Raw genomic sequence first — 25891 nt, 5'->3', positions numbered from 1 at the left:
CTCCCTTCCCACATCAGCTCCATTCTTAGTGAGTTTTAAATTTTTTAGTTGAATATTTTATAATGGAGATGGAAGGGAAAGTTAGGTTATATCACACATCACCCAAAATACCTCATAAACACTTTCACTTGACCATGCTCTTTTCTATAAAATCTCTTCCCCTGGCTACATACTCACTATGTCTCTCTTTCCCTTCGGTCTCAATTATCTTCCCCCGACACCATATCTCTCCAAGTTCATTAATGTTCTTTCTCTTACATCTTAGCTACAATTTGCATCCTCACTACCTTTGACCATGTAACACCCTTCTTAGAAGGAAGAAAGGAGTTGGAAATAAAATATACTTTTTTCCTGGCTAAAAGTAAGTGTATCTTCCTGTTCTACAGATGGGTTATCTCAGGCAGGGGAAGCAAAATCACTTTCAAAATTTTGGAAGCACAGTGATTTTATGGGTTAAAAAGTGACGTCTATTCCTGGGGCTGGAATCTTCAGACCACAGGTTAGATTCTGTAGTTTAGTGCAGCAGAAAGAACCCAATGAAGTTTCATAGAACCATAGACTACTAGAGCAACGGGGGACATTGCTCCAGAAAACTGAGGCATGATGAGGAGAAGTGACCTACTCAGAGTCTTATAGCTCGTGGCATATGTGGTGGGTGGGACATATGCCTTTCTTCACAGCCTTTCTTTTCTGTCCCCAGAAGGATTAGTTATACATCATGTCTGCTGAAAGCGTAATATATTGAAAATCAGAAAAGTGCCATTGGGTGCCTGTTTAGAATACAGATGTCCGAGTCAGGAACACTCGCTAGGAATTCAACTCTTGGTCCTGCCACTCGCTAGCTGGGAGATCTTGGGCAAGAGATATCCCTTTGCTAAACTTCAGCTTGCTCATCTGTAAAATGAAAACAATAGTACCTTTGAGACATGGGAGCTATGAGGATTAAATAAGGTAACGAAAAAGCTCTTAGTTGGGTACAAGTCATTGATGATCCAGGTTAACAACAGTTTACCTGTTACTGTTGTGGCCAAACAGTAACATCAGCAACATTGTAAAAATGTTTCTGGGCAAGGTGCATTGGCTCACACCTGCAATCCCAGCATTTTGGAAGGTCAAGCTTGAGCCTAGGAGTTCAAGACCAGCCTGGGCAACATGGTGAAACCCCATCTCTACAAAAAATACAAAAATTAGCCAGGTGTGTTGGTGCATACCAGTATTTCCAGCTACTTTGGAGGCTGAGGTGGAGAATCACCTGAGCCCAAGAGGTCGAGGCTGCAGTGAGCCCTGACCATGTCACTGCAGTCCAGCCTGGGTGATGGAGTGAGACCCTGTCTCCAAAGAAAAAAAAAGAATATTTCTGTTTTTGTAGCAGCAAATTAAGTCCTGCTACATGCCAAATATTGTGAAAATACAAATTATCTGTTTTGCAAATCTTTTAGTACTCTTTAATGAGGTTGCATTGTAAAACATTTGTTGAAAAGTTTGTTGAAGATTTATTATAACACACGGTTATACCACATAGATTCTTAATCTAGAACGAATGACTTACATGAATGCAGTGATCTGTGGTGAAATGTTACCTAGGAATGAATGATGTGATGGCATGTGAAGCACTTATGCTTCAGTTGACCTCATACAATGTCTGGCACTTTTGGGTATGGCATATCATTTTTGAAGTTACATTACTACAAAAGAATAAATGGTATATGTGATTGTGTGTGTGCGTGTGTGTGTGTGCGTGTGTGTATAGTTTTTTTTTCTTTTACCAACATGCTCTCAACTCTGGTGGTTTGTGCTTTTGCATCTGTACTCTTAGGAAAAATGCACAGTCTCCCTTGACCTTTGTCAAGTTGTGAAACTTTGTCATTTGTGAAACTGTGGTATTATGTATGTGATGGGATGGAAAAAATGTTGCACTGTAGTAATCCAGGAGAGAAGCGGTGGGACCTGGGTAACTAGGGGCATTTCCCATGAGTCTGTGCATAGCAAAGAGAGTCATAGATTGGGAACACAGGCTTTGGAAGAGGACAGCAGGAAGTACAGGTCTGACAGGATGGCAGAGTTCTGTGAGGTAAGAAATAATATTCCTCTGCTATGAACCCCCAAATCTTCAGTGTAGTTTCTAAAATCACCAGATGTTTGGCTTAAGTGGATTCTTTTGATGTTGGAAATTGGCAGAGAGCATAATTAATATGGTAGGCATGGAAATGAGAAGGGAGATTTGTGGAAACCATAAGGAAGAGATTGGATTCAAATATATGTAAATATGGGAGGGGTGGAGGAGGTGAGTTAGGATAACTTACATCTCAGGGATTCTAAGGAACATATCAATTGCTCTTTTTATAATATTTTCACTTTACATAGCGATTTCATGTTCTGCCTCAAAAATAAAGTGTGAGATCCACATAACAGAATTTTTTCTTTCATGTTGTAAATAAGTGAACTGAGGTTCAGAAAGTGTAAAAGATATATACAAGATCACATAAGTGGTAAGGAGCAGAGCCAGGTCTAACGATAAACCAAATCATGGTATTTTATGGATGTAATATCTTCTAGTCTAACTGACTCCTAGATGCTTAAATTTCCTCAATAATCATATCAACTCCCTGCCTCCTCTGGTTCATTGACAAACTGCCTTTCTAGTAGCATCTTTCTGCTTCTGTGGACTGGTGCTTTTCTAGTGTGTGTGTGTGTGTGTTTAATGTTCTGACTTCATGCATAGGTCTCAATTTCTGGTAGGTCCTTACCTCACATGTGTCCAAGGCCGTATCTTCTATCCTTACATTTGCATAAAATCCAAATGCCTGGCCATTAGGGTTAAGATTAAGTTTTGGTGCTCCCCTGCACTTCCAAGCCTCACATGCTCCAATATTCAGGCACAGTTTCCTTTTCATGTTAACACCCCAAGATTTCCCTTTAGTGTTACAATTTTGAATAGGGAATCCAGGCATAAGGGAGGGATAATAGTTGTCTAAAGACATGAGGGAGGTGAGGAGGAAGAGGTGAGGAGCATTGTAGGCAGAGGAAACAGCAAGATCAGATTCTTGAGTGGCAAGTATGAATGCCGTATTGCAGAAATAGTAAGGAGGTCAGCAGAGCTGGGGCAGAGTGTGGAAGTAGGAGTAGTTAAGATCAGAGAAGTATTGGGGGTCGATGCTAGACTGTGGAAAGCCTTGTAGACTATTAAAATGACTTTTTAAAAAATCTTAAGTGACATGGAAAACTGTTGGAGTGTTCTGAGAAAAGAAGTGAAATAAATGGACTTATTTTTATAATAGAATTGCTCTGGTTACATTGTGGTGAATGAATTGGAGGAGAACAAGAGTAGAAACAGCCTATACTATTAACTAGAAGCTTATTTAAATAATCTGGTTGAGAGCTGATAATGGTTTCAAATAAGGTGATAATAATGGAGGTGGTCAAAAGTGTGCAGATTCTGGATTTATTTTGAAGGTGGAGCTACATGATTTCCTAATAGAATAAATGTGAAATCTCAGAGATGGAGAAGAGCTGAAGTTGACTTCATGGGCCTGAGAAATGGAAATAATTTAATGGAATAAAGAAGACTGTGGGAGCAACAGATTTAGGAGAGATAGGAGAAGTTCAAATTTGGATTTAAGTTTGAAATGCTTATTAGCATCCTAGTTGAGGAGGCAGTTGGTATGAGAATCTGTAATTCGGAGGTGACAACCAGGCTTGCAATTTAGATCTATGTATAGATGATATATCAAGCCACACAACTGGATGAGATAATCAAGGGAGTGTGTCTCGATACAGAAAATAAGAGATCTAGAGAATGAGCTCCAGGGCATTTTATCATTTGAAGTTTGTGCTGAGGTTTCTCCATAATGATGTGAGCAGCTCCATAGACCTCATCCCCAGCAAAACTTGTTGAAAATTATGTAAGATTCTCCCAAGCATTTAAAGTCTCTGGAAATGGCTCTAAGAGCATATAGTAAATGAAAAAACATTTATTTAAGAAAATATAATAAACTCAATAAGAACTATGAGAGTCTTGCTAGTTGAGCCAAGTCCTGCATTCTCTCTCCCCCATTCCAGCTCAGCAAGATGTGCCATATACTCTAGAATGGTATAGCCTAAAACCCAGGGCCCTCACTCGTGCTAATTCCAAGTTGGAGGACTATATTCCCTTGGGGGGATAGGACATAAGCATTTCTCATTTTGCTCCCAGCTACCTGTTGCTGAGGCCAGGTTCTGGGCAAGTACAGCTGGGAGCTGGGGGTTCCCTTGTTCCATCCAGCCTCAACTATGGAATGGAGGCTTTACCTTGGGAGTAGTGCTGTTGAGAAAACTTGAGCCCCTTGCTCAAGCTTGGGGACAAGGATTCCATGTGGAGAAGGTCAAGCCAAAAGGACCTGGGCCTGATGGCCCCTCTGCAACTCACTCAGCACTCAGCTCCTAAAATGGAGTTGTTACTCAGAGACAAGCACACCATCATCCCCACCCCTAGTCTGGGGCTTGGCTCAGAAATTTATACTGGGGGAAAACAGGCTATAGAAGCAGAAAGTTCCAAATCTCTGACCAAAGGAACTTGCTTCATTTGCAGCAGAGTGCAGAGAAGTTCAAGCCCAAGGACACTTTCAAAAATGTGAAAGTTGTGGTGAAAGGTAATTGGGAGATTAATAGATTTGTGGGTGTTATAGGCTCAACAGTAGGCTGGCTAGTTTACAAGAGAGGGAAACAGGGAAGAAATAGCTGGGAAGAACCCTCCTGTGGTCAGAACAAACCTTAAACACTGACATTCAGAACTATACCTTCAAAGGAGCCTGAATTTGATTTGATTGGCCTATGAATCAATTTATGCCTTTTTTCTTGTAACTAATTTTTTATAAAACCATATAAAACATTATGAATATGTTTTTTGTCTCTATAATACATAGAAATTTAATATTCTTGCCAATAAATTTAAAAAGAAATCTCTTTAAAAGACATGAAATTATATGAAGTAATAATATAATTATTACAATGTATTGCTGAGTTGGTAATGTTTACATATGTAATATGCATAGCAATAAAACTACACAAAGGAGGAGAAGAAGGTAATTAAAGTATATAGGAGTAATAGTTCTATATCTCATTGGAATTAAATTGGTACAAATATGAAGCTGTTTTTGGTAAGTTAAAGTATATCTATGGTAAGCCCTAGAGCAACCACTAAAAATAGTAGAAAATATCATTAAAGAAATGAAAATGCTACATTAGAAAATATTAACTTAATGCAAAAGAAAGCAGTAAACGAGGAATAGAGGAACAAAAAAGACATGAGACATATAGAAAAGAGAAAGTAAAATCGCGGACATAAATCCAACTACATCAGTATCATAAAAGGTGAATAAAATAAACGATCCAATTAAAAGCAAACACTGTGAGACTGGATAAAAAAGTTCCCAGTATATGCTGTCAATAGGAGATATACTTTAGATTTAAAGACAAGAATAAATTGAAGGATGGATGCAGTGGCTTGTACCTATAATCCCAGCACTTTGGGAGCCTAGACAGGAGGATTGCTTGAACCTAGGAGTTTGAGACCAGCTGGGCAACATAGGGTGACCCTGTCTCTACCAAAAAAAAAAAAAAAAAAAAATTAGCCAGTCATGGTGGCACACTTGCTTGTAGTCCCAGCTACTCGGCGGCTGAGGTGGGAGGATTGCTTGAGCCCGGGTGATTGAGGCTGCAGTGAGCCAAGATCAAACCATCGCACTTCTGTCTGGGCAACAGAACAAGACCCTTTCTGAAAAATCAAAAGAATAAATAAAATAAATTGAAAGTAAATGGATGAAAAAATATATATCATGTACACAGTGATGACAAGAGAGCTGGCGTGTTCATCAGACAAAATAGACCTTAAAACAAAAAACTTCTCCAGAGATATAGAGGGATATTTTATGATAATAAAAAGTTCAATTCATCAGAAAGATGTAACCATTATAAACATATATGTATCTAACAAGAAAGCAGCAAAATACATGAAGTATAATCTGACAGAAGTGAAAGAAGAAATAGATAATTAAAAACAATAATTGGGGACTTCCATATCACACTTTTGGTAATGGATGGAAAAAGTAACAGAAGATCAACAAGGAAAGTGAAGAATTTAACAACACGATAAACCAGCTAGACCGAACAGAATCCTGTAGAGTACTCCACCTAACAACAGCAGAATATATCTTCTTTTCAAAGGAAGGACACATCATATGACAGGCCATAAAACAAACCTCAATAAATTTGAAAGTATAGAAGTAATAAAACTTATCTTCCTTAACTGTAATGAAATGAAATTGGAAATCAATAAAAGAAAGAATTTTCTTATATTTGAGAAACTCTTAAATTTATAGAAACTAAACAACAGAGTAGCTAGTGCTTTAAACACTTTAACAAAATTAATAAATATTTAGCTAAATTGACCAAAAAATTAGTGAAAATTCAAATGACTAGAATGAGAAATAAAAAAGAAGATATTACTTTTGACCTTCTAGAAATAAAAAAGTATTGTATTCCAATAAATTATACAATTTGCATGAAATGGACAAATTCCTAGAAAGTCACAACCTACTGAAACTGACCCAAGAAGATATAGATAAAACAAAGAAAACCCCAAACAACTCAATTAAAAAATAAGCACAGGACTTGAATAGACATTTCTTTAAAAAAGATTTACAAATAGCCAATAAGCACATGAAAAGATGTTTAATATTGTTATTTGATATGTTTTGGTTGTGTCCCCACCCAAATCTCATCTTGAATTATAGTTTCTATAATCCCCACGTGTCGTGGGAGGGACCTGATGGAGGTAATTGAATCATGGGGCAGTTACCTCTGTGCTGATGTTCTTATGATAGTGAGTGAGTTATCATGAGATCTGGTGGTTTTACAAGGGGCTTTTCCCCCTTGCTTGGCTCTTCTGTCTCCTGCTGCCTTGTGTAGAGGGATGTGTTTGCTTCCCCCTCTGCTATGATTGTAAGTTTCCTGAGGCCTCCCAAACCATGCAGAACTGTGAGTAAACTTCTTTCCTTTATAAATCACCCAGTCTTGGGCAGTTATTTATAGCAGTGTGAGAATGGACTAATACAGTAAGTTGGTACCAAGAGTAGAGGGACACTGCTGTAAAGATACCTGAAAATGTGGAAGCGACTTTGGAACCAGGTAACAGGCAGAGTTTGGAACAGTTTGGAGGGCTCAGAAGAAGACAGGAAAATGTGGAAAAGTTTGGAACTTCCTAGAGACTTGTTGAATGGCTTTGACCAAAATGCTGATAGTGATATGGACAATGAAGTCCAGGCTGAGATGGTCTTAGTTCCCAACAAGTTCCTCATCTCATCTCATCTCATCTTAGCCCAGGCTCAGATGGAGATGAGAAACTTGTTGGGGACTGGAATAAAGGTGACTCTTGTGATGCTTTAGAAAAGAGACTGGTGGCATTTTGACCTTGCCCTAGAGATCTGTGGAACTTTGAACTTGAGATAGATGATTTAGGATATCTGGCGGAAGAAATTTCTAAGTGGCAAAGCATTCAAGAGGAAGCAAAGCATAAAATTTGGAAAATTTGCCACCTGATAATGTGATAGAAAAGAAAACCAGATTATCTGGGGAGAAATTCAAGCCAGCTGGGGAAATTTGCATAGGTAATGAGGAGCCAAATGTTCATCATCAAGACAATGGGGAAAATGTCTCCAGGGCATGTCAGAGACCTTCACAGCAGCCCCTCCCATTACAGGCCACAGAGGGAAAAGGAGGGAAATATGGTTTACGGGGCCATGCCCAGGGCCAGCCTGCTCTGTGCAGCCTTGGGGCATGGTGTCCTGCATCCCAGCTGTTTCACCTCCAGCTGTGGCTATAAGGAGCCAAGATACAGTTTGGGCCATTACTTCACAGACTGCAAGCCCCAAGCCTTGGTGGCTTCCATGTGGTGTTGAGCCTGTGGGTGCACAGAAGTAAAGAACTGAGGTTTGGGAACCTCCTCCTAGATTTCAGAAGATGTATGGAAATACCTGGATGTCCAGGCAGAAGTCTGTGGCAGTGGTGGAGCCCTCATGGAGAACCTCTGCTAGGGCAGTGTGGAAGGGAAATGTGAGGTTGGAGCTCCCATACAGAGTCCCCACTGGGGCACTACCTAGTGGAGTTGTGAGAAGAGGACCACCATCCTCTAGACCCCAGAATGGTAGATCCATTGACAGCTTGGACTGTGTGCCTGGAAAAGCCACAGACACTCAATGTCAGCCATGAAGGCAGCTGGGAGTGGGGATGTACCCTGCAAACCCACAGGGATAGAGCTGTCCAAGGCCATGGGAGCCCACCTTTTGCATAAGTGCAACCTGGATGTGAAACTTGGAGTCAAAGGAGCTCATTTTGGAACTTTAAGGTTAAATGATTGCCCTCCTGGGTTTTGGACTTGCATGGGGACTTTAGCTTCTTTATTTTGGCCAATTTCTCCCATATAGAATGGGTGTACTTACCCGATGTCTGTACCCACATTGTATCTAGGAAGTAACTAACTTGCTTTTGATTTTACAGGCTCATAGGCAGAAGGGACTTGTCTTGTTTCAGATGAGACCCTGGACTTGGACTTCTGAGTTAATGTCGGAATGAGTTATGACTTTAGGGACTATTGGAAAGTCATGATTGTGTTTTGAAATGTGAGAACATGAGATTTTGGAGGGGCTGGGGTGGAATGATATGGTTTGGCTGTGTCCCCACCCAAATCAGAGGGAAAAGGAGGGAAAAATGGTTTACTGGGCCATGCCCAGGGCCACCCTGCTCTGTGCAGCCTTGGGGCACGGTGTCCTGCATCCCAGCTGCTTCACCTCCAGCTGTGGCTAGTGAGTGAGTTAGCACAAGACCTGGTGATTTTATAACAGGTTTTTCCCTCTTGCTTGGCACTGCTCTTTCCTGCCATCTTGTGAGGAAGTACATGTTTGCTTTCCCTTCTGCCATGATTGTAAGTTTCCTGAGGCCTCCCCAGCCATGTGGAACCATGAGTCAATTAAACCTCTTTCCTTTATAAATTACCCAGTCTTGGACAGTTCTTTATAGCAGCATGAAAATGGATTAATACATTATTCGTTATAAAAATGCAAATAAAAATAATGAGGTAGTACTTCACCCCCACTAGGATAACTGTGATAAAAACAAACACCCCACGCCCTGCAAATAATAAGTTTTGGTGAGACAGTGAAGAAATCGGATCCCTCATATACTGCTAGTGGAAAAATAAAATGTTTTAGCCACCGTGCAAACAATTTGGTGGTTCCTCAAAAAGTTAAACATGGAATTACTACATGACCCTGGAATTCTACTCCTGTGTGTATACTCAACAGAATTGAAAACACATGCTCAAACAAGGACGTGTACATGCATGTTTATAGGAGCACTATTCACATAGCCAAAGGTGAAAATAGCCCAAATAATCCTCAACAGAAGAATGGATAAACAAATTGTGGTATATATGTGCAATGGAATATCATTTAGCTGTAAGAAGAAATGGAGTTCTGATTTTTACTACAACACGGATGAACCTTGAAAGCTTTATGCTAAGTGAAGAAGCTGGATGCAAAAGTCTACACATTGTTTAGTTCCACTTATATGAAATATCTGTAATAGATAAGTCATTAGAGATGGAATGTAGATTGATGGTTTCCTTGGGCTGGGGAGAAACTCCTTTATGTTTAAGTAGTTCTATTTTGGAATGATGGAAATACTTTGAAATTAGATAGAGATCGTGGTTGCACAACATTGTTAATATCCTAAATGTCATTGATTTTATTCATCTTAACAAAACTAAGATAATTTTATATTATGTAAATTTTATATCAATAAACCATTTAAGAAACCACACCCAAGGAAAAGCCCAGGTTTGGTTGGCTTCACTGGTAAATTCTACTAATTTTTAAAGAATAATTAATGCCAGTTCTTTACAAACGCTCCCAAAAATTAGAAGAGCAGGGAACATTCCCAAATTTATTCTATCTGGCCAGTATTACCCTGATACTAAAACCAGACAAAGATATCACAAAAAAGAAAAATACAGACCAATATCTCTTTTGAATATGGATGCAAAAATTCTCAACAACCTATTCACAAACCATTTCACAAAACATTTCAAGAGAGTTATGCACCATGACAAAGTGGAATTTATCCTGGGAATGCAAAGTTGGTTTAACATATGAAAATTAGTTAATGTAATATACCATATCAATAAAATACAAAACAAAAAGAATATGATATCACAGCAGATACAGAAAAACACGTGACAAATTCAAACACCCTTTCGTGATAAAAATATTTGACAAACTAGGACTAGAAGTACAGTTTCTCAACTTGATAAAGGCCATTTATAAAAAACCCATAGCTAATGTTATACTTAATAGTGAAAGGCTGAAATCTTTCTCTCTAAGGTTGGGAACAAGGAAACAATATCTGCTTTTGAAAAATCTATTCAACATTGTAGTAGAGGTTCTAACCATAACTACTGGTCAAGAAAAAAAAAAATAAAAGACATCCAGATAGAAAAGGAGAAAGTAGAATTGTCTCTATTTCAAATGGCATGATCTTGTATATATATAATCTTAAGGACAGTACTATAAGGACCAATAAATGAGTTTACTAAGGTTGCAAGATACAAGATAAATATACACAAACAAATTATATTTCAAAACACTTGCAATAAACAATTTGAAATTGAAATTAAGAAAACAATTTCACTTATTATAGTATCAAAAAGAATAGGCCAGTGTAGTGGCTCACACCTGTAATCCCAGCAATTTGGGAGGCTGAGGTGGGTGGATTACTTGAGGCCAGGAGTTTGAGACCAGCCTGGGCAACATGGAGAGACCCCATTTCTACTAAAAATACAAGGCCAGACTCAGTGGCTCATGCCTGTAATCCTAGCACATTGGGAGACCAAGGTAGGCAGATCACTTGAGTTCAGGAGTTTGAGACCAGCCTGGGCACATGGAAAAACCCTGTCTCTACAAAAAATACAAAAGATTAGCCAGGCATGGTGGTGCAGGCCTACAGTTCCAGCTACTTGGGAGGCTGATGTGGGAGGATTGTTTCAGCTCAGGATGTGCAGTGAGTTGACATCGCACCACTGCACTCCAGGCTGGGTGGCAAAGTAAGACGCTATCTCAAAAAAAAAAAAAAAGTATCAAAAAGAATATTATGAAAATGGCCATACTGCCCAAAGTAATTTATAGAGTCAATGGTATTTCTATTAAACTACCATTGATATTCTTCACAGAACTAGAAAAAAACTATTTTAAAATCTACTTGGAACCAAAACAGAGCCCATATAGCCAAGACAATCCTAAGCAAAAAGAACTGAGCTGGAGGCATCACACTACCCAACTTCAAACTGTACTACAAGGCTACAGTAACCAAAGCAACATGATACTGTACAAAAACAGACACACAGACTAATGGAACAGAATAGAAAACTCAGAAATAAGACTGCACACCTACATCCATCTGATCTTTGACAAACCTGACAAAAAAAAGTAATTGGGAAAGGATTCCCTATCTAATAAATGGTGCTGGGAGAACTGGCTAGCCATATGCAGAAAATTGAAACTGGACCCCTTCCTTGTACCTTATTCAAAAATTAACTCAAGATGGAATAAAGACTTAAATGTAAAACCCAAAACTACAAAAACCCTACAAAAAAATATAGGCGATACCATTCAGGACATGAGCACAGGCAAAGATTTCTGATGAAAATGCCAAAAGCAACTGCAACAAATGCAAAATTGACAAATGAGATCTAATTAAACTAAAGAGTTTCTGCACAGCAAAAGAAATGATCATCAAAGTGAAGAGACAACCCATAGAATGGGAGAAAATTTTTGCAATCTATTCATCTGACAAAGGTGTAATATCCAGATGCTACAAGGAACTTAAACAAATTTATGAGAAAAAAACAAGCAATCCCATTAGAAAGTAGGCAAAGGCATAAAAAAGGATGAGTTCATGTCCTTTGCAGGGACATGGATGAAGCTGGAAAACATAATTCTAAGCAAACTATCACAAGGACAGAAAACCAAACACCACACGTTCTCACTCATAGGTGGGAGTTGAACAATGAGAACACATGGACACAGGGCGGGGAACATCACACACTGGGGCCTGTCAGGGGTTGGGGGAAAAGGGAGGGATAGCATTAGGAGAAATACCTAATGTAAATGACGAGTTGATGGGTGCAGCAAACCAACATGGCACAGGTATACACATGTAACAAACCTGCAAGTTGTGCACATGTACCCTAGAACTTAAAGTATAATTAAAAAAAAGAACTTACTCATGTAACCAAATACCACCTGTTCCCCAAAAACCCATGGAAATAAAAAAAAAAGAAAGTGGGCAAAGGGCATGAACAGATACTTCTAAAAGAAGACATTCATGTAGCCAACAAACATATGAAAAAAAGGCTCAACATCACTGATTATTAGAAAAATGCAAATCAAAACCACAATGAGATACTATCTCACACCAGTCAGAATGGCTATTGTAAAAAGTCAAGAAACAACAGATGCTGGCAAGGTTGTGGAGAAAAACGAATGCTTCTACCCTGTTGGTGAGAATGTAAATTAGTTCAACAATTGTGGAAGACAGTGTGGCAATTCCTCAAAGATCTAGAAGCAGAAATAACATTTGACCCAGCAATCCCATTACTGGGTATATACCCAAAGCAATATAAATCACTCTATTGTAAATATACATGCATGTGTATGTTCATTGCAGTACTATTCCCAATAGCAAAGAAATGTAATCAACCCAAGTGCCCATCAACAGTAGACTGGATAAAGAAAATATGGTACATACACCCCATGGAATGCTATGCAGCCATAAAAAGGAATGAGATCATATCCTTTGCAGGGACATGGATGAAACTGGAAGCTGTTACACTCAGCACATTAGTGCAGGAACAGAAAACCAAACACTGCATGTTCTCACTTATAAGTGGGAGCTCAACAATGAGAACACATGGACACATGTGTGGGAACAACACACACTGGGGCCTATCGGGGTCAGGGAAGAAGAGTATCAGAAAGAACAGCTAATGGATGCTGGGTTTAATACCTGGGTGATGGGCTGATCTGTGCAGCAAACCACCATGGCACACATTTACCTATGTAACAAATCTACACATCCTGCACATTTACCCTGGAACTTAAAAGTTGACAATAAAATAAAATAAAACATTTAGTAATACATTTAACAAAAGAAGCATAAAACTTATGCTCTGAAAACTACAAAAATTTTAAATTTTTTAAAGATTAAATAAAAAATATTTTACATTTGTGGCGCGTAAGAGTATTGTTAAGATGGCAATACTCCCCAAACTGATCTAGAGATTCAATGGACGCCTTATCAGAATCCCAGCTGGCTTCTTTGTAGAAATTGACAAGCTTATCCAGAAATTCATATGAAATTTCAAGGCATTCTGAATTATGAAAACAATCTTGAAAAATACAAACAAAGTTGAAGGATTCACACTTACTGGTTTCAAAACTTACATCAAAGCATCAGTAGTCAAGAGAGTGTGGTACCAGAATAAGTACAAACATGTATATCAATGGAATAAAATTGAGAGTCCAGAAATAAATCCATATATCTGTAATCAACCGGTTTTCAACAAAGATGCCCAGATCATTCAACAGGAGAAAGAGTAGTCTTTCATAGGAATACTGGATATCCCCGCTCAAAAGAGTAAAATTGGGTCCTTATCTCACACCATATAAAAAGTTAACTCAAAATGGATTGAGGACCTAAGCATAAGAGCTAAAACTATACAACTCTTAGAAGATATGTACAAATATAGCATCATGACCTCTACTTTGGCAATGAATTCTTAGATACGACACCAAAAGCATGAGCAACAAAAGAAAAATAAGATAAATGAATCTTCAACAAAATTAAAAACTTTTATGCTGTAAAGGACACAAGAAGGTACAAAGACAGGAATGGAAGAAAATATTTGCAAGTCATAAATTTGACAAAGAACTTGTATCTAGACTATATAAAGGACTCTTAAACTCAAAAATAAAAAGACAAATAATCTAATTAAAAATGGGCAAAGAATCTGAAAAGACATTTCTTCAAATAAGGTATACAAATGGTTCGTAAGCACATGAAAAGGTGTTTGACATCATTAGTCATCACGGAAATGTAAATTAAAACCACAATGAGATATGCATTCATATCCATTATGAAGGCTAAAATTTAAACAGTCAAACAATTTCAAGTGTAGGTGAGAATATGGAGGAACCGGAAGCTTTGTATACTGCTGTCAGGAAGGTCAAGTGGTGCAGTCACTTTGAAAAATAGTCTGGCAGTTCCTCAAATGGTTAAACACAGAATAACTATGTGACCCAGCAATTCCACTCCTAGCTATATACCCAAGATAAATGAAAACATATGCCTGTATGAAGACTTGTACACAAATGTTCATAGCAGTATTATTTATAATAGCCCAAACAAGGAAGTCCTAATCAACTGAAAAATGGGTAAACAAAATATGGTATGCCCATAAAATGGGATATTATTTAGTCATGAAAAGGAATCCTGTATTGACACATGCCACAACATGATGAACCTTGAAAACATTATGCTAAATGAAAGAAGCCAGTCACAAAAAGACTACATCTTAAATGATTCAATTTGTATGAAATGGACAGAACAGGCAAATCAATAGAGACAGAATGCTGACTAGTGGTTGCTTAGGGCTAGGGGGAGTAGGGAGATAAGAGGGTAATAACTAAGGGGCATGGGATGTCCTTTTGAGTTGGTGAAAGTATTCCAAAATTGGCTGTGCTCATGGTTGCACATACCTGTGAGTATACTAAACATCACTGAATTGTATATTTCAAATAGGTGAATTATACAGTGTGTGAATTATGTCTCAATAAAACTGTTACAGAGAATTATGTCTCAATAAAACTGTTACAGAGAAATAAAACTGTTATAGAGAAATAAAGTTTGTGGTCAACTTTATTTGAGACAGGTCAGCAAAGGGGCAGAATAGAAATGGCCAGTGAGGTAGGAGAGATTCCAGGAGGTAGCTCTGACCCGTGAGCTTTCTATTACAGTCTAGGAAGTATTTCCTGGCTTTATTCTGGAAGTGATGGAGAGCACCACTTGATTGAAGAGTTTTAAGCAATGCGGTCAAATAGACTCCTCTTTTGTGGTTTGCTGTAAGGGAAAGAGAAAAAAGGGACAGAAGCTAGAAAGAGAAGAGAATATGCAGACTTTCTCATCTAAATGCTTCTATTTCCTCAGTTCAATAATGTGCTAAGTGCTAGTAGAGAAACATAGAGGGCAGTAGGTGAGTTCAGAGGAAGGCCTGGGGATTTGCAGATGGTTTCTCATAAAAGGTGCGATCTGAGCCCATGCTTAAAGATTGGGTTTGCCATCAAAGAAGTGTAAAAAAATAGCATGAACAATGGTGAAAGGTAAGAAACATCATGACATTTGTGGGAATTAAAAGAAGCTTGGTGTTAACTAACTAAAGAACAACTGTAAGAGGCAGGAGAGAGAGATGGGGGCAAGATTGGAGAGGGCTGGGATTCCAGTATAAAGAGTATTTACTCTGGTTTTATTCTGAAAGTGATGTGGGGCAATTGAAATGTTTCAAGCAGAGAGATCAAACAGACAAACAGCTCTGAAGACTACATGTAGGATGGATCCGCTGTGGGCAGGGGTGAGCAGGGCAGTGTAAGAACAGCTATGGGGCTTTTGCACAATATCCTAAACTAAGTCAGTGAGTCAGTAGATAAAAGGGAAAACAAACATTCAGAAAGGTGAAATCATTAGGATTTGGTGATATGGAGAAAAGTGATGACTGGATAGCTAATGATGACTTTGATGGAGATTCGAAACAGAAGAGAATGTACAAGTTTCATCACCCTGAGGAGGCTGTGGAGTATCAAGCTGGAGGTGTCAAGTTGGCAATTGAATAAGGGACTTAGGGGAGATAGTGGAGCTGGAAATGCAGTCTTAGAAGGCACCTGCAGGCCAGATGTGGTGGCTCACACCTCTAATCCCAGGTCTTTGGGGGGCTGAGGCAGGCAGATCACTTGAGATTGTGAGTACGAGACCAGCCTGACCAGCATGGAGAAACCCTGTCTCTACTAAAAATACAAAATTAGCTGGGCGTGGTGGCATGCGCCTGTAATCCCAGCTACTCTGGAGGCTGAGGCAGGAGAATCACTTGAACCTGGAGACGGAGATTGTGGTGAGCTGGGATAGCGCCATTGCACTCCAGCCTGGGCAACAAGAGTGAGACTCTGTCTCAAAAATAAATAAATAAATAAATAAATAAATAAAAGACACCAGCACATAAGTGGTTGTTAAAACAAGGAGAGTAGATTAGATTACCCAAGCAGGGTGTCTATGGGGAGAACCCAGTTCTAGTATTCAAAAAGTGGAAAGAGGAGAGGGAACTCATGAATAATAATGAAAAGAAATAATTAGCAGAAGATGAGGAACATAAGCAAGCGAAAGAGAGTTTCAGAAATAAAAATCTGTGAGTAGTCCACAGTCCAATATGTGGAGACTTCAGTTTGAATAGGACTGAAACATGTTCATTGTTTTGTCAATATCATGGTCACTGGAGACATGTTAGAGCAGTTCTGGTGGAGCAGTAGGAGAAAAGGGAGATTGTAGTGATCTGGCTAGGGAGGGGGAGGTTAGAAATGGAGACAGCAAGTGAAGAGGATGCTTTCCAGAATGTTCTAGAAGAAAAGGTAGAGTAGAAATAGAGGTTGGAGGAAAATGTTAGATCCAGAGAGTGTTCGAGTTTTAGCCTTGTGAGACTCATTTTGGACTTCTGACATCCAGAAATGTAAGAGAATATTTGTGTCATTTTAAATCACTACGTTTGGGGTAATTTGTCACAACAGCAATAGGAAATCAATGCATCTTCTGATACTAGAAGGGGAGAAGACACAGGAATAGTTAATTTTGAGAGAGGTGGACAGGAATTTAAGTTGTGCATACCTAATGGTCTCAACTTTATTTTGGATCAGAAAGCCAGGTTATGTTTTAGGATAATGGGGATAAGCTAGAGAAGTTGAAAGGAAAAGTTTTTGGAAGTTAATGGCAAGGGTGCTAAACTAGCAGAAGAAAAAGAATTGACCAGTAACCTCGATACCAAGAGACTGAATGTGTTGAACAGACTTTTGCTGTGGAGTGATGAAGATGTCGTGTTGCTTTTCTGCTCTGAAATTTTCTCCAGCTGTGCCCAGTCACCCCAGTAGAAGATCAAAGAAGGCGACTGTGAGTTTAATTCAGGTTTGGGATTTTGCCAGGTTGCAGGAATGCGGAATGGGTGGTGGAAACACTGATTCTGATGGGTTTCCTGCCTCCACCACCTACCTTTGAGGCATGTGGGCCTGGAGAATGGGCAGTTTCCAGTTCCAAGAGTCCCAGGGGAGGAGGGGAGGCAGCTCCCTCTAGTGCTGCCAGGTCAAATCTAAGTTACAAAGGTGGAAAAGAAAGAATTATAATTTGATGGAAAGGTTGAGGTTAAAGGGAAATAAGTTTCTGGGGACATAGTGGAAATGTGCAAAAGTGAGAACATTGAGTGCGCAGAGGAGACAAATCATCTTATAGTGCAAACTGGTAGGGAGTGAAAGAACAGAAGCCCCGTGGCTGAGAGGGCTGGTGACTTTGGAGGCAAACACATATGACAGAGATGAAAGGCGGCTAGGATTCGTGGTTTGTCCTAAGGCTCCAAGTGGCTTTCTGGGTTCGAGCTTTGAGATGCGCATGGTAGAGATCTCTAGCAGGCAAATCTATCACAGTGGGCTGGGCCCTGAGAGGGGGAGTGATGATGTTTAAGTCCTGTGTGGCTGGAGGGTCTTGACTGTGGGAGTCCAAGCCCGGTGTGCCCTCTTTCCTAGAGTTCCAGATTGGGTAATAAGCTACTCAGAGCTTATAGCAGATTCTTGTTCCTAGGACTTCATGGCCCAGTGCTTTAGGGGACTGGGGCTTTGATTCCACTGTGACCCACATCCTTTCCTCTGAACAATTATAGACCCCCATTGTCCAGGCTGTTTTATGTCTCCATGCACATGCTATTTGCTCACGCCAGAATGGGGCTTGGCTACCTGTCTGCCTGGAATTCATCTTTCAAACACAGCTCACTGCCATCCTCTCCAGGAGGCTCCTCTGATGGTCTCTGCCTGCAGCTCCCATCGCCCTCAGGGTGTCGCTCCCTTTTCTGCACAGCTATGCTTTGCAATACTCATGCTGTTGTATGGAACCACAGGGTCCTCTTCATCTGTGTCTTTTCCCCGTCTCTCACTAGATCCCAAGCTCACTGCGTCTCAGTCTCTATATCCCCAATACTCCAGACAGGAGATCTGCAAACAAACTGGAATAAATCTTAAGGATTGTGTAAGTGAAGGAGCAATTCTGATCAGGGTGCTGGTTGGGGATATGGGTTGGCAGCATATATGAGCTTCAAGCACATCTTTGCCTTTCTTGGTAGAACCACCTTCTTTTTCCAAAACCAGTTGTTTAAAAACTCTGTCCAAAGTAAAAAAAAAAAAAAAAAGTGCAGACTTGTTCCTCCCAAGGCCAGCTCTGCTCTGTCTGATTGCTAGGAAATTTCAATGTTTGAGTGGCATTCATGTCCCTACCCTCTACCCTGGCTAAACCAATTGCTTATTGATTTCTTTACATGTCCCTCCATCAGGGCACAGCAGTATCCCCTTCTTTACGTCACTTTGCCTTCCTGGATCCTGTTTTTCTAGGCGTGAAAGTGCTGAAGTTTGGAGCAAGGCCTACGCTCTCTGTGAACCTCATGGCAAATCACATAGTTTCAGAAAACCCAGATGCAGTTTGAAATTACAGTTAAGATTCCATGGAAAATAAATGACATGAGCAGCTGAAAACCCCACCCCCACCATCCTCCCCTCCCCTCTCTCTGTTTTTGATGTCCCCTCCCCGCCTCAACCTCCCCACCCCACTGCCTCTTCAGAACAGAATTTGTTCACTGGGGACATGAAACCCGAGCCTTGCACAAGAGTCGGGTGTTGATTTGGTCCATCCAAGGACAGGCAGCTGCTCAAGGGGGCGGGGTGGGGGTGGGGGCACTGGCAGAGGTCTCTGGAAGTCCTCAGGAGAATTGCTGTTGGAGGGTCCTTGGGGGCTGCTCCCTCCCGTTTTGCGAAATCTATCTTTAGAGAACTGCAAGTTAATTTCTCAGAAGGGCCTCAGAGCTGTGAAGACTTCTAAACGGACAAACCACTTCCTGCAATCTTTAACTGAATTGGGGCTGGGGGGGGTGTGACCATTGGAGGGGGGGTCCATTCAGACTTATCCACCCTTGTGTCTTTCCACAGCCCACCCCTGGCTCTGGGCCAAGAGAGATGGAGCAAAGAGTGGGCCCTGTAACACTAGCAGAGGTCACCAGACTGAAGTGCAGCCCTGCTCTCAGGTGCTGGTCAGTAAGGGGGCCTGGAAGGGGGTCAGGACCCTGTCCTGATGCCCCCATTTCAGCTTGGAGCCTCTTGCACTTAATCTCTTAAGAGGCAACCTGGGACAGTCACTTCCTGTCCCCATGTGCCTTCTCTAAAATGGGTAACAGTACGCTATTTCAGAAAGGAGCAGCTTGAAGTCATTCGGAAATGGCTTCAAGTCTTCTAGTGGTGTCAGCAGCAAATGGGTTACCAAAACATGAGGACCCGGAAAGGATTCTTCCAAGCAGCTTAGTGCAGTGCAAAAAGATAGACTTTAACCACAAGCAGGCCTGGATTCAAATCTTGTCTCCACCACTTACTATTAAGTACCAAGAGGACTTATGGAGGTGTCAACTTCTCTGTACCTTAGTAAACTGAAATCAATAACAGGAACTACCCTGGAAAATTGTTGTGATGTTTGCCTGAGATGATATCTATACAATACTCACTTCAGGGCTGGGGATACCAATATGTCCAATACATGCTACTTCTCAGTCCCTCAAAAAATAGTAATAAAGGCTGTTTTGGAGAGTTTGCTAAGTGCCAGGTCTTAGCACTGAATGTGCCTTATCTCATTTGATCATTGTGATGGATGCTATGAGGGTGGTAATTATTACTGGAGCTTTATGGAGTCTTGAGGTGGCAGTGGCAGCCTCTCAATGGGATTCTGGCTCTGGCAACAAAGTACTGTTCTTTCTCTCCCTCCCTCCTGTGCTTCTCCTCATCACACCTTTCTGGACACCTTTTCCTCAGGTACCTGGGGCAATCTCTTGTAGCTTCAGAAATCGAACCCCCCCGCACCTGGCCCACATTCTATACCTGCCAAGCTCTGAGTTCAGCCAGGTGACTGTGGCTGAGGGGCTAAGGCTGGGAGTAGAACTGCCATATTCTGAAAAAAAAAATGTAGGACACATGGTTAAATTCAAATTTCAGATAAATGACAAATATATTTTTAGTGTACGTCTATCCTAAGTATTGCATGGGACATATCTCTGCTATAAAATATTTGTTTATTTGAAATTCAAATTCAACTGGGAAATCTTTACATAGTCAAAAATTATATTTTTATCTTTTACATATGCTAGCATTTTCCTGCTTTGGCTTAATGAACCCTTGATAAGCATTTCCTACTTTGGCTTAATGAACCTTTGCAGTTGAAAAGCATTCCACACTTCAATATGTGCCACTCATTTGAACCTCTAAGTATCATTACTCCCATTTCACAGAGGAGAAACTTGAGGCTCAGAGGGCTCAAGGAACTTCCCCAAATAACATAGTTGTTAAGAGGTGGAATAAGAATGAGAGTTGTGACTCCTAGTTATCTATGAGCCTATGAAGTCACAAAGATTCCAGACCAGTCTGAAATCTATAGCCAAGAAGAAAAGGAGAATTGAGGTTTTGAAAACATTACTGCAAATGGAAAAGGCAGCTGGGTGTTGTCTTGGAGGCCTGAACTGCCTTTTTGAGCCAGACTTGGAAGTTCAGCATTCCACAGACCACCTTTGTCCCGCATGGCAAGGTGGAAGCAGGCGCCGGTGGCCTTTATTGTATAATGAAAGGCTATCTGATCACATTGGTTATTTGATCACAAAGCTCCCTGATGTTTCACTTTGAGCCAGAACCTTGGGAATGCAGAAAATAGATCCAATTGCAAGTCTGACCTTTTCTATGTACCAAATGCTGATGGAGAAAGGAGCTAGAATTGCTCCTCAAAGACAATTCTCTATGCAATTCAAAGTAAAAGCTGTCAGCTGAGGTGTGGAAGGAGCTACTGCCCAGAGAGCTTCCAGAGTTTCCAAAGACAGGTGCTGGCATCTATCTAATACCAAGGAGGCTGTTCACAGAATACAATTGCTTTTGTATCTTATTCTCATGTTCCTTCACTTTTGGACACACACACACTCATACATTACAGATGCAAACATATATACAAACATTAACATTTGAAACACGCATATCAAATCTGGAGAAATATATTTATGACATTATGAACATGAAACAATCATCACTCATGTGTTATGCATATAACTATGTAATAGTATTTGTAAATGAATCAAAAAATTGTTAGCTTACTCCCTGATTGATTTATGGGTTGGTTTATTCAACAAATATATAACAAACACCTAATATGCACTAATTTCTTTGCCAGGTGCTGGAGGATGGGACCTAGGGATGAATGGAGTTCAAATAACCAATATTAAACCCAACATATTTGCAGAGAAAGGTGGCATGGAAGAATTGAGACATTGCAGCCACATGTACCTGGGTTTTAAACTGGGCTCTGCCACTCACTAGCTATGTGTCCTTGGGAAATTCATTTAACCCTTTGAGTCTCAGTTTCCTCATCAGTCAACTGAAACTAATGATAACTAGTTTGTTAGTACTGTATGACAACCTTGTGACCAGTTGCATGTTAGCATTATATCCATTTTACAGATGACAATGTGGCTCTGAGAGGTTTGCTGTATTGCTCAAGGTCATACAACAGTGAGTATGGCAGCCGAGTGTTGAACCTTGGTCTTCTAGTTCCAAGTGTAGTATTTTTTCCATTTCTTCCCAGCTCATTTTTTTTAGCCCAAATAATTAATTAATTTATCCCTCCAAGCTATTCAGCAAAACATTTCTGCGTTCCAGCATCATTATCTGTTAGGAAAAGACCTCCTGGAGTCTCTTTATTCTAAACTTTTCAAGACAACAACTGCCACAATAAAATTAACTTTAAGTGAGCACAGCCATTGAAGAACATTAAGTTTGTGCAAGCTACCTTCCATGACTGCTAAGTACAATTTGATACAAAACGGTCTCTGGACTTCAGGGGGTGGAAGTGAAGGCACCCGCTCTCCTTCTACCATGGAGTCCAGCTCCTGGAGGATTCCAGTTTGATCTTTCAGGTTTTTCTGTTTCTCTCAGCAATTCACCCCCAACAAAACCATAATCTCTTGACATTCTGGAAAAGGAACATCGATTTTAGCCATCATCAGCTAGGCACAGGTAATTCAGACAGCTGGATTGCTGTACTGAATGTATCTTGCATGTACCCAGAAGATAGATAAAGCAGCTAAAACTCACCAAGGACTCAGTTTGCATGCCTAGTTAGCCATAAAAACCATTCTCTTTCCCACTAACAGAGAAGTCTGTCTTTGGGAAGAACCACACCTTTATGAATGTGCTTCTATATTAGTTTCCATCAGGCCTTGAATCAATGCATGGTGCATTGATACACATATAGGACTATTAAATCTTTGGACTGGAAGGGACTTCATTGTCATTTTCTGGTCCAATGCTCTGACTATTTAGGTCTATCTTCTTTAAATTCTATCAACTGTTTGAATTGCAAAGGGCTCTATTTTGGTACCTTTTAACAGTGGCTGGTCTGGGAAAAACAGAAACTCTCTCCATGCCTCAGCTGAAATTTGAAGTGTCCAGTAGAAAGGGCCTGAATTTTAAGAAAAAAATTAATGTTTAGTTGCATTTCTAATATGTAAATACCTTCTTATAAGGTGACATCGTAAAATATCACAGGTAAGGCCGAAGTCTCCTTTAGGCTGTTTTCTCCAAACCCCTGAAGTTTTCTCAGAGGAAACCACTGTTAACATTTTGGTGCACAGCTTTCTAAAGCTTTATCTACATCTTTATATACATGTTTGGGTACCTTGGTATGTATATGTTTTAACATAAATCAAATAATTTCATCTGTCATTGTTATATCACTTGGACTTTTTCTTGAAATTACGTACAAATATACCTCATTTTTTTAACTGATTCTTAGTATTGATTAATGGAGATATGTCATGGTTTATTTCACCATTCCTCTACTGATAAATTGTTGTCATCTCTTTTTTTCTCCTACTGTAAAAAGAATCTTGTATGTGGCTCCTTGTGCAAACAAATGTGTGTGTGTTTCTCAAGTGTGCACACTGAGAGGTGGGATTACTATGCTTGCTTCTGCTTGTAAACTCCAGGGATAGGAAATTCACTTGTCCCTGAAGAAGCACCTGTCCTCCCCTCCTCTTCCCTACCCCCATTGTCTGAGTGAGCTGAGATCCTTGAACCCCATAGTCCTGGATCGATGTTCTCTGTGGCACAAGTCTAGTCTGTTTTCTTTTCAGGTTTGATAGTCATTTCCATTCTGGCAGATCCTACTGAGGGGAAGGAGTGAAGAACAGTAGATTCATGAGAAACCAAGGAGATAGTGCTAGGTAGGTCAGATCGCAACAGGAAAACTAATAAAGCCTGTATTGACTTATAATGACTGTAGATAGTCCCTCTGCCAGTTTTCCATTCCTCCCCAGCCCCTTCATCACTGAGGATGACCCAGAATTGCAGAATCTCGCCTATACTTTTAGGGGTGCAGGAGAATTTAAAGCCATTCTTTGCAGCCACTGAATTTTAAATATGGAGATGAGGCTTTCTGTGGGGAGTCTTCCTGACCTTGGGTAAGTACTTTACTATTGAAGCACCTGTTTCAAATTACCTGTTAGAGGGTGTGATGATATCTGCTCTACTTAGCTACTGAGGTTGTTGAAGAGATGAAATGAGATCATAAAGGTGAAATCTTAAGTGCAGGCTTAAGGGGCGACTATGGGATAGCATTTAAGATGTGTGCTCTGGAAGCAGAAGGGTTCTTCTCAAACTCTCTTGAGGCTAAACTGTGTGAAGTTAGGGCAATTTGAGCTCTGGGCAGAAGGGAGCACTCTTGCACTGTCTCTAGATTGTCTTCACCAGTTGGGAGGAGGGGATGCATTTTTGTCTCTATTGTCCAGTATAGTCCTTGGGTCACTGTGGGGATGGTGAGTCACCTTTTATCCGTTAGCTAGGACTGGACATTTCATGATTCCTCAAAATGCAAAGCATCCTGGCCCAGCTGACTTTGCCAGTGTTTTTTTCCAGGGCAGATAGGAGCTGAACACCATGGCTCAAGTGGCAAATGAAGAAGAGTCCAGCACAACAAACAGCCATCCTATGGTGCAAATAGCAGAAGAGACCTCATTGCCACCTGATTTCTGCATGATCTATTTGTGGTGGCATGAGGCACTGCAGGAGAGGTACCCTGCTGCCTTCCAGCAGTAATGGAAGAGATTATGTGGACTATGGGTTCTAGGAAATAAACTTTTAAGACTCCAGCTGGCTCGGCAATAATAAAGGTGGTTCTAACGACACTGCTTAGTTATGGGAAACCATCACTGAAGAAATGGGCCCAATTTAGTATCATCTCCCATCTTGTCATGAATATCAGAAGCCTGGAAGACAGGGATAAAAAAATGGGTGAAACATGTTTGGCGTCTGGAGTTTCTGGGAAGTGCAGCCAAGCCTCTCTGCTATGCTTTGTGTTGGTTCTGGGCTGATTAAAGTTATCCACATTGTACCTCTTTCTTGCTACTGTTTTTAACTTTTTATTTTGACAAAATGTCAGACTTTTTAAAACGTTGACAGAATAGTACAAGGAGTTTCCCTCGTGTTAAAAATTTACCAACTTTACTTAATTTAATATATATGTACCATCTATTATATATGCCATATATTTTTATATGGTACCATATATTTTCATATGATGCCATATTTTTTTCCTGAATTATTTGAAACTTATAGACATAATGTTCTTTATCCCTAAAGACTTCAATGTGTACTTTCTGAAAATGCATTTTGTTACATAAGCACTATTGTTAATATCAAAACTAGGAAATTAACATTAATACAAAACTATTACCTAATCTATAGACCTCAGTTGAATTTCACCAATTGTTCCAGTTTTATGCTATATGGTAAAAGAAAACACTGGATCACACATTGAACTTATTCGTGTCTCATCTTTTTAAATCTGGAACAGTTTTCTGTATTTTATGGCAATGACATTTTAGAAAAGTACAGGTGAGATTTTTGCAGAATGTTTCTTAATCTGAGATTCTCCAATATCTCCTCATGATTAGATTCAGGTCATGCATTTTCAGCTGGAATATCATAGAAATGATGGTATGTCCTTTTTCATTCATTATTATCAGGAGGCACATGATGTCAATTTCCCTCATTATTAGTGATGTTGACTTTATTTGGTGAAGGTGGTGTCTGCCAGTTACAGTAAATGCTGCCATAAAGGTGTTTTCCAAGCTTTCCCTTTGTAATTGATAAGCATCTTAAGATATACTTTATTATGTGAACATTCGGTTACTCCTCATACTTTAAGCTACTGGTTTTATCATCATTGATGATTCTTATCCTGAATTGATTACTATTTTGAAGTTTGCCAAATTGTTGTTTTCTATTTCCATCATCCTTTCCACGTTCGTTTGTTAGCTTTTTGCTGTAACGAGGAGATTTCCCTACTTCCACATTTATTTACTTAAAGGACCTCTCCACAATGGTTCAAATCCTTGAGCACACCTAATAAGAGATCGTGATCAGGTGCTAACATTGTG

The 25891-nt window shown here is 39.9% G+C and overlaps 1 long non-coding RNA gene across 1 annotated transcript in view; it reads left to right on the top strand.

The window, feature by feature from the left end:
• The window catches only part of LOC129047545 (uncharacterized), a 98987-nt gene extending 74169 nt beyond the window's left edge, over positions 1-24818 (top strand). The window contains exon 3 of the long non-coding RNA XR_008509302.1: positions 24369-24818. This is a non-coding gene — a long non-coding RNA (uncharacterized LOC129047545). The remainder of the gene's footprint in view (positions 1-24368) is intronic.
• The last annotated feature ends 1073 nt before the right edge of the window (positions 24819-25891 follow it).

The sequence above is a fragment of the Pongo abelii genome, chromosome 7 (assembly GCF_028885655.2).
Source record: "Pongo abelii isolate AG06213 chromosome 7, NHGRI_mPonAbe1-v2.0_pri, whole genome shotgun sequence".
Taxonomy (NCBI): domain Eukaryota; kingdom Metazoa; phylum Chordata; class Mammalia; order Primates; family Hominidae; genus Pongo; species Pongo abelii.
This window is presented reverse-complemented; position numbering and strand designations above follow the sequence as displayed.